This window comes from Rhinoraja longicauda, chromosome 1 (assembly GCF_053455715.1).
Source record: "Rhinoraja longicauda isolate Sanriku21f chromosome 1, sRhiLon1.1, whole genome shotgun sequence".
Classification (NCBI taxonomy): Eukaryota; Metazoa; Chordata; class Chondrichthyes; order Rajiformes; family Arhynchobatidae; genus Rhinoraja; species Rhinoraja longicauda.
The window spans coordinates 40521795-40538061 of NC_135953.1; positions in this window are offsets into that span (position 1 = coordinate 40521795).

The window sequence follows — 16267 nt, forward strand, 5'->3', positions numbered from 1 at the left end:
TAACTCAATATGTGTAAGAAGGAACTGCAGATGCTGGTTTAAACCGAAGATAGACACAAAAACCTGGACTAACTGAGTAAAGCGGGAGAAAAGGAATGAGGAAGGGTCTCGACCCAAAACATCACCCATTCCTTCTCTCCAGAGATGCTGCCTGACCCACTCAGTTGCTCCAGCTTTTTGTGTCTATCTTCTATAACTCAATTGCTTGATAGCCCACTTGTTACCATTGAATTTTGTAATCACACTCTTTAAAAATAATTATTTCCTTTCCTAGAGGTTTAAAGAGATTAGGCATGTCACCAAATACATTAACAAACCTACAGATGCATTGTAGAAAGTATCCTGACTGATGGCCTGTTTGGACAATTCCAACCATAAACTGGGAGTTGCTGGAATATGTTGGTAGCCCAAGTGACTGAGTTAAATGTATTTTAGGAAATTGGGATCTGTGAAATTCACAGGATATATAATTGCCTTCTAACTACCATTTTCTGGGGTGAAAATCATTCAATTAATAAGAACATTAAAAAAAACAGTGCACAAGTAGACCTATTGAGCCTGCTTCACCATTCAAAAAGATCATGGCTGAATCAATCTTGACCTCAACACCACTTTCTTGCTCTCTCCCCACACCCCTTGGCTCCCTTGCTGATTAAATTTCTCTCAGTCTCCCCCTTGAAAACATTTAATGACATCACCTCTACAGCTTTCTTAGGTAGGAATTCCACAGACTGACAACACCTTGAAATAATAAATTCTTCCTTATCTCCACATTAAACGAGTTATTTAATCTTCCTAGTCTCAGATATAACAAAATGCACCATGGCACCGCAGACTAGGGGCCAAATGCCAAATAGTAGAGTTAGTTTTGGTGCCCAGGATGGACAAGGTGGGCCTGTTTCATGCCATGTGATTTATGATTCTATGAAAATGATTCAGACTTTTTTTGAGTTGTACCACTCACCATACCTTCTTCACAAATTATTGAATATGTTATGGCACCTGTACTTCACAGTACTAGTGCACATGACAATAAACTCAACTTTACTTCATTTAATAAAAACATTTCCATGAAAGAGGATAATCCATAGTTTCCATATTGTATTCCACCTGTCACCTTCTTGACCACTCACTTTAGCTACATTGTTTTGCTGGCCCGAAATACCCTCCTCAATTTACTTACCCGCCTATTTTCGTATTCTCGGCAAATTTGGCTACATTACAATTTTTCATTTCATCCAATCCATCAATATTATTATTATACCATTTTAGACCAGCACCAATCACTGTGCCACTCAACTACTCAACACATTATCATTCCAAAAACGGCCCATTTCTATCGTGTCCCAATGTTTCTGTTGGTTAGCCACTCGCCTGTCCATGCCACCGTATTACCCGATCCTGTCTGTCCTTATGTTGTGCAGTGATCTTTTATGTCACTTCATCAAAAAACCTCTTCTGGAATTCAAAATACACCACATTTGCTGGATCATCTGTTTATTCCTCTTTATTCACCCTGCTTGTTGAAATCGCAAATAGATATTTATGCATATTATTGTACGACAGTAAGTATGGTTTTTAGATGACGGGCATTAGAAGTTTCTGTTAATAGGATTTTTTTTAATCGAATAGGATTTGAACGGAAGACTCCAAAGACGTACAGGCTTGTAGGTTAATTGGCTTGGGTTTGCATACTTGGTATAAGTGTGAATTGTCCCTTGTGTGTGTAGGACGGTGTTAGTGTATGGGGATCGCTGGGCAGTGTGGACTCGGTGGGCCGAAGGGCCTATTTCCACTCTGTATCTCTAAACTAAACTAAACTAAACTGAATAATGTCACGCCACCTTGTGGCATGGCAAATAGTTGTTGCCAATCAATGTCATCTAGCAATATCTGAATATCTCAATGCCATCTAGTGGTGTAACGAGTATTTTGAATTGCAAACATTATCTTGAAAGGATTGAAAATCAAGACAAAAATGCAGATGAAGGAAATCTGAAATAGAATCAGAAAATGCGGAACCCACTCAGTAGTTCAGGCAGCATCTGTGGAAAAAGAAACAGAGCTAGAGTTCAAAATCCTTTGTCAGAATTCCTGTGCCAATAGAAAGTATTTTAGTTGATGGGCTGTTATTAATGTTGTAGATCAATTTCTGGCTGGTGTTCGTAAATAATTTAGGGAAAGTTGCTCTCAGTTTCAATTCAAAAGCTTGTGGATTTCAGAAATAGCAGGAAATAAAGAAGTCAATCAAAGATTGCACGGGCTGAGTCGTCAAATGCACATTTTAGTGGTTTTAGAGATACAATGCAAAACAGGCCCTTCGGCCCACCGAGTCCGCATCGACCAGTGATCCCCACACACTAACACTATCCTACACACCCTAGGGACAACTTCCGTTTATACCAAGCCAATTAACGTACAAACCTATATGTCTTTGGGGTGTGGGAGGAAACCGAAGATCTCGGAGAAAACCCACACGGTCACAGGGAAAATGTACAAACTCCATGCAGACAGCACCCTTAGTCAGGGATCGATCCCGGGTCTCTGGCGCTGTAAGCACTGTAAGGCAGCAACTCTACTGCTGTCTCCACCGTGCCGCCCACATCAATACATCTGACTTAAGATGGGTCCTGATCTGAACCGATATGTTTTCATGTCCTCCATAGATGCTGCTTGACCCACTGAGGTACTCTAAACGGAGGAGAGATGAGAATGGATTAAGGATGATTGAAATATGAGAAGGGCTAAGCAACCAGTTCAACCCTCTTGTCAGAAGAAGGAGCTCAATCCGAAACACAACCTTGTTCTCCAGAGATGCTGCCTGACCTGTTGAGTTACTCTAGCACTTTGCACCTTTTTGAGAGCCAAGCGGAGACTGGATACTTTAGGAGTTGAATTAAGAAATGTTAAATTATTGAAGACTTGTGTTGAATATTGTGTTGAAAAGCTGCAGTAGCAAAATACATTAATGCAGAAACTGCGTAGGCATTCTGCAAAGTCAGGTTGGTTTTAACAGAAACTTTCAACTTTCAATAGTCTGTGTCTGAAAGGTAGAATTTTTTAATTATGTTCTTGACATTTTCTATATGCTCCACAATCACATTAGATTTAGTAATGAGCAATGAGCTGTGTTTAGTTGTCAATTTATTTGTGCATGAATTATTTTCTAAAATGGAAAATGCAATGCATTTGTGAAGCCCTGTGACGGTCATCATTCTCTGATGAGAACAGGGCTGATCACTGCAAACTGTACAAATTTATGAAAACCACAACACAGAAGAGTCAAGTATTCAATAAGATTTTACTGAGCTACAGACCCAATTTATATCCGTAAGAGGCAAAACCTCTTCCTGCCAAAATAAACATAAGTGACCGACTGAAGAACTAGACCATAACATAAAATTACGAGCAAAAGCATAAAGAGAGGAAAATGTTAGTATGCAACTTGGCCCTGGAGAGAAACAATTAACAGTTACAGATTATAAAGCAAATACACCTGCAAAGATAGTGTGAAATCTAATACGCAAGGGTACCAATCAAAATAAAATAGAAGTACATTTAAATGAGTAGAAGAAAGAAGGTTATGAGCAATCAGCTTTCCTTAAACAAGGCAACAGAGTGGTGCAGCAGTTAAGGTGCTGCCTTACAGCGCCAGAGACCTGGGTTCAATCCTGACTATGGGTGCTCTGCATGGAGTTTTTAACGTCCTCCCTGTGACCGTGTGGGTTTTCCCCATGTGCTCTGGATTCCTCCCACATTCAAAAAGACTTGCAAGATTGTAGCTTTTAGTTGGTTTCTGTAAATTGTCCCGAGTGTTTAGGATAGAACTAGTTTACTGGTGATCGCTGGTTGGTGTGGACTAGGTGGGCTGAAGGGCCTTTTTCCACTCTGTACCTCTAAACTAAACTAAAAATGGAAAACATCGATATTGTCAGTGAAAGTACAAAATGTTTGACACTTTTGAATGATTACACGAGTACCCATGAAAAAGATTCTGAATATCATGTGTAAATTAATATTGTAAGAGACAGGGACTCTCCAAAATTAATACAAGAAAAATTGTGAATGACACTAAACAGCAAAAATTCTCTGGACTGGAGGTTTTACACACTAGAATCTTAATCAAAATAGACAAAGGATTGTCATCATCCAAAATATTATTTTCCAAATTTCTCTTAATTCAGTGCCCATTCCTCGTATCATAGATATAGAGTCTTACAGTGTGGAAATAAGCTCTTCAGCCCAACTTGCCCACACCTGCCAACATCTGCCATCTACACTAGTCACACCTACTTGCATTTGGCTCATATCACTCTAAACCTGTCCTATCCATGTACCTGTCAAAATGTTTCTTAAACATTGTGATAGTACCTGCCTCAACTATCTGCTGTGGCAGCTCATTCAGTACATCTACCACCCTTTGGTGAAAATGTGACCCTTCAGATTCTTATTAAATCTTTCTCCCCCTTACCTTAAACCTATGTCTTCTGGTTCTCGATTCCCCTATTCTGGGCAAGAGACTTTACGACTACCCGATCTATTCCTCTCATGCTTTTGTGTACCTCTATAAGATTACCCCTCATCCTCCTGTGCTCCAAGGAATAGAGTCCTAGCTTGCTCAACTTCTCCCCATAGCTCAGACCCTCGAGTCCTGGCAACATCCTTGTAAATCTTCCCTACATCCTTTCCAGCTTGACAACATCTTTCCTACAACATGGTGCCAAGAACTGAACACAATATTCTAAATGCAGCCTCACCAATGTCTTATACAACTGCACCATGACCTTCCAAATTCTATACTCTATACTCTGACTGATGAAGGTCAATGTGCCAAAAGCCTTTATGACCACCCTATCTACCTTTGATGCCACTTTCAACAAACTATGTACCTGCACTTCTAGATCCCTCTGCTCAACACTTCCCAGAGCCCTATCGTTCACTGGGAAAGTTCTGCCCATGCTAGTGCTCCCAAAATGCAATACCTCACATTTTTCTGCATTAAATTCCATCAACTATTCTTCAGCCCACCTACCCAGCCGATCAAGATCCTGCTGCAATTTTTGACAACCATCTTCACTATCTGCAAAACCGCTCACTTTTGTGCCATCTGTAAACTTGCTAACCATGCCGTGTACATTCACATCCAAATCATGGATGACAAACAGCGATGGGCCCAGCACCAAAACCTGAGGCACACCACTAGTTACCGGCCACCAGTCTGAAAAACAACCTTCCACCATCATCCTCTGCTTCATTCCATGAAGCCAATTTTCTATCCATTCAGCTACCTCTCCTCGAATCCCATGGGATCTAACCTTCCAGAGCAGCCTACCATGAGGAACCTTGTTAAATGCCTTACTAAAATTGTCAGCTGCCTTACTGAATTGAGACTGTATAAATGTGCATATATATTCACTATTTAAGAAAAATTATGGAAGAAAGCAAGATCAAAATTGGACCCAGTTTGTCAGTTAATTGGCTTCTGTAAATTGTCCCTAGTGTGTAGGATAGTGCTAGTGTATGGAGTGATTTCTGGCCAGCATGGACTCGGTGAGCTGAAGGCCCTGTTTCCCTGCTGTTTCTCTAAAGTCTAATGTCTAAAGTAAAGCAAGGAATTATCAACCAATTGACATGGCATCCGTTGTTGGAAAATTATCAGAGTCTATAATTATTGATAGATTAATTGACAAGATTGTAAATTCTCAATTCACCATAAAAGGCCGATATGGATTTGTCATGTCTGACAAACCCTTCTGAATGTCCTGCAGAGATTAAGGACTCCTCTGGGATCAGCACATAAAGAGTCACCAGACTCCAGTGTAATTGTCAGTGAAATAGCTATGTATAATACTCAAATTTATTTCCTGAATATTCTTGATGGTTTCTCTCATAATACACTGTAAAGCTGAAGATCATGAAATTCAAATCCAATTACTGTTCCAGGCAAAAAAATAGCTGCGTGTGGAAGACAGAGCAAAGAAGAAATCAAGATATGTAGGAAATAAAACTGCAGATGCTGGTTTAAATCCAATAGGAAAAAAAACTGCAGATGCTGGTCACCCATTCCTTCTCTCCTGAGATGCTGCCTGACCCATTGAGTTACTCCAACAATATGTGTCTACCTAAAGAAGAAATCAAGATGGACACAAAATGCTGGAGTAACTCAGTGGGACAGAATCTGGTGAGAAAGAATGGGTGATGTTTTGGGTCGAGACCCTTCTTCAGACTTAGGGGAGAGGGAGTCTAAAGATAGGGAAGGGTAAGGTGTGAAAATGACAGATCAAAGCAGACGATCATCAAGGAAGTGTAGAATGGATCATTGTTAGCTGAGGGGAAGGTGACAAGGGCACATACAATCAGTAAAATTAATCAGAAGGACAATGAAACTAGTCGGAGAACTAAGGTGGAGGAGGGAAGGAGAGAGGGTGAAAGCAGGGTTACTTGAAGTTAGAGAAATCAATATTCATACCACTGGGTTGTAAGCTGCCCAAATGAAATATGAGGTGCTGTTCCTCCAATTTGCATTGAGCCTCACTCTGAAAGTGGAGGAGGCCCTGGACAGAAAGGTCAGTATAGGAATGAGAGGGGGAGTTAAAGTGTTTAGCCACCGGGAGGTAGCTTAGGCCTAGGTGGACTGAGCGGAGATGAAAGGATGAGATAGTGACTAAAAGCCCATCAGATTCACAATACAAAGTTCAATGTAGCCAGATACGTCCATGCCGACTAAGATGCTCCATCTAAATTTGTCCCATATGTCCACGTTTGTCCTGTATCCCTCTAAATCTTTCTTTAAACTTTTTTACTTTAGACTTTAGAGATATGGCATGGAAAAAGGCCCTTCAGCCCACTGAGTCCACGCCGACCAGCGATCACCTCCTACACTAGCAATATCCCACACTCTAGGAGCAATTTACAATTTTACCAAAGCCAATTAACCTACAAACCTGTATGTCTTTGGAATGTGGGAGGAAACCAGAGAAAACCCATGCGGTCACAGGGAGAACGAACAAACTCTGTACAGACCAAACCCGTCCAAGTGACTTTTAAATGCTGTTACAATATCTGCCTCAACTATCTCTCTGGCAACTTGGTCCATATACTCACCACACTGAAAAAGTTGCTGCATCAGGTTCATATTAAATCTTGCCCCTCTTATTTAAATATATATCCTTATGTTTATGATTCCCCTACCCTGGATAAAATACTCTGTGCATTTACGCTATATATTCCCTGCATTATTTCCAGCTTAATGACATCCTTCCTGTTGAAAAGTGACCAAAACTGAACACAGTACTCTAAGTAGGAAAGAAAACTGCAGATGCTGGATTAAATCAAATGTAGACACAAAAAACTGTAGACACAATCCTTCAAGAAGGGTCTCGACCCGAAACATCACCCATTCCTTCTCTCCAGAGATGCTGCCTGACCCGCTGAGTTACTCCAGCATTTTGTGTATACCTACAGTACTCTAAGTGTGGGCTCACCAACATCATGTACAACTGTAAAATAACGTCACATCTTCTACATTCAATATACTGATTGATGAAGGCAAATGTATCAAAAGCCTTCTTGTCCACCCTTTCTACCTGCAATGCCACTTTCAGGGACCTGTGTACCTGCACTCCTCGCTCTCTCTGCTCTACAGCAACCCCCAGGGCCCTTCCATTCACTGTGAAGATCCTGCCCTGGACTGACTTCCCAAAACGCAATACCTTATCAGCATTAAACTCCATTAGCCATTGCTCAGTCCATTTGCCCAGCTGATCAAAAGACTGTTGTGATTTTGATACCATTTTCAATATCTATGAAACAACCCACTTTAGTGTCAGCTGCAAACTTACTAATCATGCCTTGTACATTCTCACTCAAATTGTTCATATAAACCACTAACACCAATGAGCCCAGCACTGATCTGAGTCACACCACTCATTACAGGCTTCTAGTCCGAAAAACACATTTCCACCACTACCGTCTGCTTCCTTCCATGAAGCCAATATGAACTCTTCAACTCTGCTTCCAGTTTGCTTGTTCTCTGTAGATCCCATGCAATCTAACCCTCTAGACCAGCCTACCATGCAGACATTTATCAAAGGCCTTGCTGAGGTCCAGATAGACAACTTCTCCAGCCTAGGCCTCAAAAACCTATTTGATACTTCTTCAAATTTGTAAGTCATGATCTTCCACGTACAAAACCAATACAGAACACCAGCCCCTGTCTATCTAAATACATATTCTCCCTCAGAATCCTCTCCAGTAGCCTGCCTACCACAGATATTAGGCTCACTGATCTATAGTTCCCAGGCTAGGCCTTGCAGCCCTTCTTAAATGAAGGCACAACATTAGCCACCCTTCAGTCATCCAGTGTCTAATGATGATTCATCATCCAGGGTTCCTTACTCCCAGCTACCTTGCCTTTCAGGAATATGCATGCCTTTAACACTCACCTTCACACTTTTAACAGCATCCCACTTTACTGATGTCCCTTTGCCCTCAAACATCCTACTCCAATGAACTTTAGCAAATTCCTGTCTATCATCATCAAAGTTGACCTTGCCCCAGTTCAGCATTTTTACACACCTATCCTTATAAATGTTAACTCTAATAGAATTGTGGTCCCAAAAGGCTTTCCCACTGACACTTCTATCACTTGCCCGTCACAATTTACTAAGCGTAGGTCAAGCTTTATCCTTTCCCTGGCTGGGCACACTACATATTACCTGAGGAAACCTTGCTGAACACATTTGACAAATCCCACCCTGTTAAAGCCATTGGCAGTATGCAGTCCCAGTCAATATTGGGAAAGTTAAAATCCCCTAATTAAATTTAAATCAAAATTCTGTAGAAGTCAGGGAGACCGAAATAGCACGTCAGAAGGGTCTTTAATTTGAAATATTAACTCTGTTTTTCTTTCCACAATAGCCACCTTATACTGGACAATTAACTCCCAGTGAAATGATTAGTAAACCATTTATTTTAGTGAACAATAAGGGATGGAAAGTAGGCGCTGATCAATGTAATGACAACATCAAAAGCAGGCATGGCCATATTGCTGGTGTACAAAATAATTGATGATAAAATGGTTGATATCTCTTGATTACAGAGAAGGACACTTAATATGAAGAACAAAAAAACTGCATATACTGGAAATCTGAAACAAAAAAGGTTGAACTGCTCAGCAGCCAGGCAATATCTCTAAAAGGATAAAAAAAGAGTCAAAGACTTTTCATCAGAATAATAAATGTTAGCATGGCCAATGTGGTCAAAGGGCAAATAATAGACAACCAGTTGCTATGGGTCTGGAAGCATAAAGGCACAGCTAGGTAAGTACAGCAGATTTAGTAACTCAAGTCAAGTGATTAATATGGTCTTTAACTATAATTCAGTACTTTCATTTTCACCATTACTAATAATAGTTTTTTAAATTCCAAATGTTTTAATGATCAAATTTTAAAATCTCTACCTTCTCCATTAGAAATCAAACACATGTGTCCTTGCCTCTTGCCAGGTCTTTGAATTACATCATTATTCATTTAGTTGCAGTCCTATTGTTCTCCATATTTTTCTCAGTGCTGGTCACCATCTACTGATAATTTCAATATTGTGAAGGGTAAATCATATTTGATCAACCTGCTGAAGTTATTCAAGGATGGGACTAGTAAAGTAGATGTCCAATGTATTTGGACTTTGAAAAGACATTCAATAAAATCCTACACACAAGGTCAACCAACAAAGGTGGAACTGGAAAAATATGCTGAAATGGATTGAAATGGTTACTGGACAGAAAGCAAAGAGTAAGAATGAATGGTTTGTTCCCATTCTGGTAGGCTATGACAAGTGGGGTACTGTAAGGTTTGATTCTCGTTTCAATAATTTGTCTGAAGGTTCATGGGGAATGGCATCGCTGATTATATTTCCAAGTTTGCTGATAATATTAAAGTTGCTGCAATTGTGAGTTGAGAAGAGAAGGGAAAGAAGTGTCAAGGAAACACGCACAACCAGATGCACTTGAGGAAAACATAAAGTGAACTGCGTGCTGAGTTCCTACAGCACTTTGTGCTTTGCTCAAGATTCCAACATCATCAGGTACCCACAGCACCTTGGCAACATTCTCATCTCACTCTTGCTCTCCGGGCAAAGGTATGACAACCTAGGTTCAGAACAGTTTATTTCCAACAACTAGCAGGTGATTGAACATCAGAAACTCCAACTAAACTCTGAACTGTGAACTGCTTGAATTGCACTAGGAACTCTGGGCCTTCTTTTGTTCTTACACTAAATAGTTAAAAAAAATATTTTGAACTTCTTTTTAGTTTGTTCATTTTTTAAACCCTCTTTTTTGTTTATTGATTCTTTTTTGGTAAAAAATATCTGTAAATTTGTAAATAGAATCTGTAAATAGATGTATAAATATCTATAAATAAATATCTATAAATAGATATTTTTTGATAGTGTTATCTATTGAGTACCGTGTTTACAAACCAGTTGTGCTGCTGCTGCAGATAAGAATTTATTTGTTCCTTTTCGGGACATATGACAATAAAACACTCTTGACTCTTGAGATTGCACCTGGAGTATTGTGGACCTTTAGTCCCATTACCTAAAGAAACACAGTTCTTGTTGCAGAGATTCACTAGATGGGTTCCAGGGCCAACAGATTTGTTCCAAACATCAAAAAATCTGCTTTCATATGGTAGGATGGAATATGTAAACAATTTATTTCCAATTTCTGGACTTGAAGACTGATTATTTAAAAAACTATGCCAAATGAAATTATATCAAATGAGATGGAACCGTTGCACAATCATTGCTGAGTCCAACTTTATTAGACAACATGATGTACTCAGAAAGTTTGCAATAAATAATACCAAATCAGCAATGCCGTTCCCCATCATTTGGAGACTTTATTAGCAATTGCTGGGGGAATGGATATATCTGTATAAATGACAGGAGTTATTAGTGTTGATACAAATGATCAAAGGCTTTAGAAATTAATTTGTGAAAGAGCCAAATAAGAGTAATTACTTGTATTGGCTACAAGAGTAACATTAGCTGAAGTCATTCATCTCAGAGCAGATATAAGTTTTCTTAATGAGAACCATGCTACAAGAAGAAGGTAAATGAATTGTTTTGCAAATTTATTTTTAGGACAATGAATTATGATTACCAATACGGAGATGGTGTAAATGTTTATATCAGTGACCTTGAGATTGTTGTGTCTCAGTATCTCAATGATGTTGAAAAGAAATCTGTGATTCAAATTAATAAAAGCAATGCAGGCTGAAACTCTCTGGTCTGTTTTCGGTGTACTGGCAACACCCGTGATATGGTATGCTTTGATTCTGGTGTAATTAGTTTGCATAGTGGCCATCAGTCCAGCTGCATTAGCAATGCCAATTCACCAAGCTTGTTTATTTTAATTTTCTGTTTCTCTGTTGAAGCGTTATTAAACATATATATGTTTCTACAGTATTAAATATAAATCTCAAATTGTTTTTCAAATGTAACCTTCTTATTACCATGCAGCCCTCATAATGGCAATTTAGGTAATGGAAGTTTGCCTTTATAAAATGTACAAATCACTACAAAACGAAATTGAGATGTGGAATAAAAATGTCCTCTTATCAGAATTTATTGCAGATGGACATAAATTATATGGCATGGAGAGAGACGTACCAGATTACAAAGGATAACAACTGTAGCCTGCTGGTTACTTCGGTTCACATGACAATAAACTAAACACAAACTCAAACATTTTACATATCTCCTTTTCATAATCAAAAAGTAAAAACTCCCAGCATCTCAGTGCTTCATCTCACCAATTGTTAAAGAAATGTTGATCAATGGACTATTCTTCCAGATATGGTCCAATGTGCATTTCTCAAATATGGGATGTCAGCCTCCATAATGAAATCATATTGTAATAAAGTGCTTACGTACACGCTAAGATACAACGCATCATTTTATTGAAGCACTTACATCATAGGATCTGCAGTACATTACAGCTCCGAGCTGCTACATCTACTGCCTGACGTAGGCGAGTTCTTAATATTATAAAGCACATACTAGGCGGGACTACTACTAACAAGCACTACGATTGGCTAGCATGCAATAGCCCATCTACATCTCTTCTTGTAGAAATAAAAGAACAACGGTAGCTTAAGCAATGAAAAACAAATTTGTGAAGAATATACTAGCAAAGTTACACAAAATCGCCATATCTAACGGGTGGCCTACAAACCCATCCGGCTCTCGTGCGGTAAGAAACTGCCTCACCTCCTTTTGCGGGAGAACAGACGGAGGAGGAGTGTGGGGATGCAACAGGCGACTTGACAGGACTAGTGGGAGATGATATGGGCGCGCCAGGCACCGACCGACGCGGGGAACCCGCGGCAGGAACAACGGTTGGTGGTGAATCAACTGTGGGAGCGAACACGAGATGCGGGGCGTCAGGACTCGGAGTCGCAGGACGCGGTTCCTTCACCGGAAGGATGTGTTGATGGTTGCGTCTGTAGATGACCCCGTCAACTTCGACCAGGTATGAACGTGGCTCCGTGGAAGGGCCGTAAATGTGTCCCAGTCGTGTATGGCCCTTGTCGGTTTGCAGACGAACCACTTGTCCACTTGCAAGAGGTGTGAGTGGCTTACTGGACTTGTCGAAGAACCGCTTCTGTGTGTCCCGTTGACGTTGTAGTTGCTTCTGCACCACGGGCGGGGACCGAACGTGCGGCTGGAGTAGCTGCTGAGAGACAGGCAGGGGAGAACGGGTTTGGCGAGACATCAGTCGCTGGGCTGGCGAGCCTAGGACAGGATCCCGTGCAATGTTCCGTAGATTGAGTAAGTCCAGGTATACGTCGGATTTGGCAAGGTAGGCTCGTTCCATGAGTTGTTTTGCACTCCGGACGGCGCGTTCGGCGAGCCCATTGGACTGCGGGAATTCGGGGCTGCTGGTAATGTGTTGGAAGTCCCATCGTTTAGCAAAGTTGTTAAATGCTTGGCTGGTGAATTGCCTGCCATTGTCAGACTGAATACGTGCAGGGGAGCCATGTACGGAGAGGTGCCGTTGCAGCTTCTCGATCACTGCCTCTGAGGAAGTGGTCTGCAGAAGGTCTATCTCGAACCAGCCCGAATAAGAGTCAACCAAAACCAGGTAGTGTTTCCCGTGCCATTCGAAGATGTTGGTAGCCAACGAGGACCATGGAAGAGGCGGGACTGGTTGGGGCAGTAGGGGCTGCTTCTGCTGATGTGGTGCCAGGCTGTTGCAGACAGCGCACGTTTCGGTTCTTCCACGTATGTAATTAGTCATCCCGGGCCAGTAAAACATGCTTTGCGCCTGTTGAAGGGTTGCCTCGGCGCCGGGGTGACCCCTGTGGACGTCGTTGTAGTATTCGTCCCGGAGCTTTGTGGCCCCTGACTATGATTCCGTCCCAGAGCACTAGTTCGTCACGAACCAGGAAGTAGGGGCGTATCTCAGGCGGGGTTTTTGACTGTTAGTGGGGCCAACCGCCCCGTATGACTGTGGACAGCAATTGTAAAGTCTCGTCCGCAGCCGTGTGTTCGGCTAGGCGGCGTAAACGATCAGTCAGCACAAACGAGACCTTCATGACTGAGAATTCGTCCTGTTCGGAGAGGTGCTGTTCATTGGTTCTGCGCGGGGCTCTGGATAGCGTGTCTGCTATGTGCATGTCTTTACCTTTGTTGTAGACGATCTGGAAATCAAAGCGCTGCAGCTGCATTATCATCCGTTGCAATCGTGCTGGGGCAGCGTGAATCGGCTTGTTCAAAATAGTGACCAGCGGCTGGTGGTCAGTCTCAATGGTAACGGTCTTGCCAAAGATGAAGTCCTTGAATTTGGTGCAGGCGAAAACCACTGCGAGCAGTTCCTTTTTGTTCTGTGTATAGCGCTGCTCGGTGTCAGTCAGAGTACGGGATGCATACAAGACGGGCTTGAAACCGCCATCAGTCGTGGTCTGCAGGCACACAGCACCTAGCCCATACTGGGACGCATCGCAGGTGATGGTAACCGGTAGCTCCAGATCAAAATATGAAAGTGTTGGTGCGCTTACCAGCTGTAGCTTTAGGGTGTCAAAAGCCCTTTGGTGCTGCGGGTACCAGGACCACGCCTTGTCTTTGTGCGTCAGTTCGCGCAGGGGGGCTGATAATTCGCTAAGGTTGGGGATAAACTTCCCCAAGTAGTTAAACATGCCGAGGAATCGTTGTAAACTCACGACGTCAGTAGGAACCTGCAGTTCATTGATGGCTGCAGTTTTCAGTGGATCTGGTCGGAGACCGCTGCTGGTGAAAACATGTCTGACGTAAGTGACCTCAGGAACGCGAAACCTGCACTTTAGTGGATTCAGTTTGAGATTAATGTCCCTGGCGTGGTCGAGTACTCTCTTCAGATTAACATCGTGTTCAGCCAGGCACGCGACCGTAGACAAGAATATCATCAACGATGATGGCGCACGGGTACTCCGCAAACAACTGTACATTGGAAAACTTTGCTGGCGGAGTTGATGCCGAAGGGCAACCTCAGAATTTTGAAACGGCCAAAAGGTGTGGCGAAAGTAGTGAGGTTGGATGAGTCCGGGTCAAGTGGAATCTGCCAAAAGGAGCTTTTGGCATCCAGGACGGAAAACACTGCTGCGTTACCAATCCATGCAGCGACATCTTCTGTGGTTCGCATAGGGTAGTGAGGGCACTTAATAGCAGTATTAAGATCTCTGGGATTGAGGCAGATGCGGATCTCCTGTTTGTTTTTCTTAGGTGCGACGACCATGGTGGAAACCCAATCAGAGGAGTCAGTTACTTCGGCAATAACACCCATTGAGACCATGCGTTTGAGTTTGTTGTGTATTCTGTCACGCATGGCATGTGGAACCCGATGTGGCGCTCGGACCACAGGTGTGATGGTAGGATCAACAGTGATGCGATATTTGGCAGGCAGCGTGCCCAGTGCATCATCAAAGAGATCTTTGTAGTGAGAAAGTAGTTGTTGAGTAGGCTCATCAGCGAGGCATAGTTTGTGGACCGCGTGTCCGAAAAACACCAGGCCTAGATCGTGGCATGCGTTGATACCGAGCAACGTCTCCGAATTTGATTTCACAATGTAAAATGGCAGGGTGCGGGTCTGCTCATCAACAGTTCACTTTAAATGAGCTTTTCCAAGTGGGTGCAGGATCTCTCCCCCATAAGCCCGACGCGTTGAGGAGGCTTTATCTATACGTTAGCTTTTCCAAGTGGGTGCAGGATCTCTCCCCCATAAGCCCGAAGCATGAGGAGGCTTTTTCTATACATTCGGCATTGCAGATTTTTTTGAACTCCGTTAATGATATGACGTTGACCTTTGCGCCCGTGTCTACCTTGGTGAGTAGAGGCCTGTTATATACGAACACAATTACTTCAGGGTCAAGTAGCTTGTTAGATGAAGGGAGGAGGGAGTGAATAACGGAGCTGTTATCTGCACTGATTGAGCAGAGCGCGGGGGATGACAATTCAGGCTCCTGGGAGTCGGTATCAGCGACTTCCTGTTGAAGCAGGTGCAAACTTGTCCTTGGAACATTAGCAGTCACACGGGAACGACAGCATCTAGCGAAATGGTTCAACTTTTTACAGAAATTGCAAGCCTTTCGTAAGCAACACAGAACTGACGACCCTTCGCATGAAAATAGTTACAATTCAGACAACGAGCAGCAGGCGCGTTAGAGGTTCTGCGGGAGGAGAAGTCTGTAAGATTAACGTTATGTTGCTGGCGTGGGCTGAAGGGGACAGGACCAGCATGGGACGCAGTAATCTCTGAAATACGGCAGGAGTGGATAGCCTGGTCTAGGGTCAACTCAGTGTTGCGAAGCAGCTCAACTCTCAGTTTGCTATCAATCATGCCCCCTGCCAGTTTATCTCGAACAAGTTGATCCCGCAACTCACCAAATCGACAGCACGCAGCCATGGGCCTGAGGTCTCTAATAAATTGTTTAATTGGTTCATCAGCCTGCTGCAAACGAGCATAGAACTTTGTTCTTTCAATTATATGATTGGAAGGCATATCACACAGTTCTCTGAATTTCTTGAGTAGAACCGCAGGGTCATCTATAGTCTCGGCAGGAACGAGGACCTGGCCGTTGTCACCCAAAACAGCTGGAGCAAAAACGAAGTTGTCAGCTTGGTTCATAGCCTCAGGACCCGCAAGATTGAGCAAAACAGACGCACGCACATCAAGAGGGTCATTGCGATGAACGATGCGAGCATAATGAGTGTCGTCACGCTCGAAAAG